The sequence below is a fragment of the Delphinapterus leucas genome, chromosome 11, assembly GCF_059928025.1.
Source record: "Delphinapterus leucas isolate spDelLeu-1000000601 "Yukka" chromosome 11, BTC_Dleu_Yukka2, whole genome shotgun sequence".
Classification (NCBI taxonomy): domain Eukaryota; kingdom Metazoa; phylum Chordata; class Mammalia; order Artiodactyla; family Monodontidae; genus Delphinapterus; species Delphinapterus leucas.
The window spans coordinates 95,080,728-95,084,292 of NC_143139.1; positions in this window are offsets into that span (position 1 = coordinate 95,080,728).

The window sequence follows — 3,565 nt, forward strand, 5'->3', positions numbered from 1 at the left end:
CAAGGCCGGCTTCCCTTTCCCCCGCGCGCGTGGCCTATCGGGTATGACAGTCCAGTTCTCCGGCGCGGGGCGCGGCAGGACGCCGAAGGACCGCGCGCTTGAACTATCACTCCCGTGATGCACCGCATCCTAGAGCGCCTCGGCTCGTCCCTCTTTGCCCTCCCTTTTCGGCTTCTGGTTCTTTCTCTGAGAGGCCACTGGGCGGTGTTTAGCCGCGAGCTCCTAGGGCGACTACAGTTCCCTAAACGCCTTGCGTCCCGACCGCCTCAGCCCTTCCGGAAAGGTTCACGTTCACGTAACTTTATTGACAAAGGGTGGTACTGCCGCAGGCTCGCTGATACATCGATTCGGCAAGAACTAGGTGTCCATTTCCTAAAGGGAAAGCCTCGCCTATTTTGTCCCATGAAATTGGAGGGACGTTCGAGGATTTCACATAAATAGCCCCAAATTGCTTGATAATTAAAAAGGGGGGGGAAGGGGGTAAATAGTAACTCTATAGTAGAGAAACTGCCACACCACCTTAACTAAGTGGTCCACATTAACGTCAATAACGGGACAAACTGACATCCATCGCACACCTCCCGCTGTGATGTACTGAGAAGGATCACCATCCATTCAGCAATGCATAAAACTGTGAGGAAACATCAGACATACCCAACTAAGGGACATGCTACAGAATAACGTGTCTGTGCTCTTCCAAAAATGTTTGTGTCATGAAAGACAAAGAAAAGCTGAGGAACTGTGGCAGATTAACGGAGAGTAAAAAGACACGATGATTAAATGCAATACGTGGTCCTGGCTAGGAACTTGGGGGTGGGGATGGGGGGAATTACTATAGAGGGCAATATCGAGACAGCAAAATTTGTATGTTGGATCATAGCATTGTATCCACATTAGACTTGATTTTTTTTTTTTTTTGGCTGTGTTGGGTCTTTGTTGCTGAGCGCAGGCTTTCTCTAGTTGTGGCGAGTGGGGGCTACTCTTCCTTGTGGTGTGCGGGCTTCTCATTGCGGTGGCTTCTCTTGTTGTAGAGCACGAGCTCTAGGCGCACAGGCTTCAGTAGTTGCAGCACGTGGGCTCAGTAGTTGATGGCACACGGGCTTAGTTGCTCCACGGCATGTGGGATCTTCCCGGACCAGGGCTTTAACCCGTGTACGCTGAATTGGCAGGCGGATTCTTGATCACTGCGCCACTGGGGAAGTCCCTGTTTTTTTTGTTTTTATATTGTACTGGGTTATGTAAGACACTGCCCTTGTTCTTGGGAAATATATGCTGAAATAATTAGGAGCATGATGTCTGCAAGCTACTCTCAAATGGCTCCAAAAAATGTGTATATACATATATATACACACATATATATATGGCAAGAGACTGCAAATGTGGCAAAATGTTAACAATAAGTAAATCTGGGGACTTCCCTGGTGGTCCAGTGGTAAAGAATTCTCCTTCCAATGTAGGGGACGCGGGTTCGATCCCTGGTCGGGGATCTAAGGGCACAGATGCCATGGGGCAACTAAGCCTGTGTGCCACAACTATGGAGCCCGCGCACCTCAACTAGAGAGCCCACGTGCCGCAAACTACAGCCCATGCGCTCTGGAGCCCGCGCGCCACAAGTAAGGAGAGAAAACCCACACGCCACAACTAGAGAGAAGCCCCTGCACCACAAGGTAGAGCCCACACGCTGCAACAAAAGATCCCACATGCCGCAATGAAGATCCCGTGTACCGCAACTAAGACCCAACGCAGCCAAAAAGTAAAAAATAAATAAATAAAATAAGTAAATCTGGGCGAAGGGTCTCTGAAGTTCTTTGAACTTTTTTGCCACTTTTCTCTAGATTCAAATATTTTTAAGTAACAGCACACAAACAGCTTTTCTTTTTTTCTTTTCACAAAGAACTTTTTAACCACTGTGTAAATAACATATGTTCATTATAAACACTTCAAGCAACACAGAACAGGATAAAGAGAAAGGTAAACATTACCCAAGAAACTTTAGCTCCCAGACATAATCACCCTCAACATATGCAGCTTTCTTTTCCAAAGTTACCTCTCAACTCAGCCCACACACGTGTGGTTGCTTTACCTGCAATTCAGGGTTAAATATATTATGTGTCAGATCCTTCCACATACAACTAATTTAATCTTTACAAAAGAAGCGGGCCTCATTGCCACCCTTCCCAGCAGAGATGAGACACTGAAGCTCCAGACCCTGGTTCACACAACTACTGAGATGTGGATCCTCTTTCCACCCTCCCTCTCCTTCTCTGCCTGCAAGGCCCGCCTCCTCCAGGAGGATTTTCTGCAGAGCAATCTGCAAGCCCGCAGAGCAGTCGGTCTGAGAGCTTTCTCACAGTTAACAGTCCTCTTGGCAGCTTCCTGGAGAGCCTCTGGGCAGGTACTGTTTCTATGTGAGCAGCATCCTCTTGGGGCCTGGCCTATCATAGATGCTTCAGGTTTCCTCATTTGAACTGGATTCCAGTCAGGGTCACGGGGTGTTTCCTTAAAATGAACCATCACCTGAGAAGGCTGAAAAGCTTCCACTTAGGCCTGATGCTATGCCTGTGCTGATTCCAGCTAGGACTGATCACATCAGTCTGAATTTTCCTCGGGGTGATCCTCAGCCCCTCCCTTTTCCAGTTTTACTCTCTGAGACGTTTCTCTGATGGACACCTCCCAAAGGGAAGAGAGAGGTGGGCGGCAGAACATCTTAGGCAAGCATCCTTTCCTCCTCCTCTGGGTGATGGATCATAAGGTTTTCACAACTGCAAGAGAATTCTTAGCAGAAACTCAATGGCCTTCAAAGCCCCGGGAAGTAATAGGAGGTAACAGGGGTCCATTGGGGCTTGTGGAGAACCGGCGTGTAGGTGTTCTGCCTGCAGGTGTTCACATTCAAAGCTAAAAATCACAAACCCAGGCCCTTAGCAAAGAGATTCTGTTTGTTACTCCTGAATCTAGATTCTCTCTCAAACCCCTTTAAAATGGGGAGAGGGCTTCCCCGGTGGCGCAGTGGTTGAGAATCTGCCTGCCAATGCGGGGGACACGGGTTCGAGTCCTGGTCTGGGAAGATCTCACATGCCGCAGAGCATCTAGGCCCGTGAGCCACAACTACTGAGCCTGCGCCTCTGGAGCTTGTGAGCAACAAGAGAGGCCGTGACAGTGAGAGGCCCGCGCACCACGATGAAGAGTGGCCCCCACTCGCCACAACTAGAGAAAGCCCACGCACAGAAACGAAGACCCAACACAGCCAAAATAAATAAATAAATAAAATGGGGAGACTAGGGTTTAAAAAAGGAGAAGGGGGTTTGCACAGTGAGTCTGAAGAGTCCAGAACCATCAGTGTTTCCAATCAACACATTTGTCGTCATCTTTCTCTCTCTCCCTCCCTTTCTCCAACTCTCTCTCAAGTTACCACCTGAGAGCTAGTCTGTTTGCCTGGCCCCGAGAAATGAAATCAAAGCTTTTGACAGACAGATAGAACCATCTTAGGCCATCCCTCTCCTCTTTTCAACAGATGGAGAGCTGAAGCCCAGAGAGGTCAAGTAACCTGCCCGAATTACACAGTAAT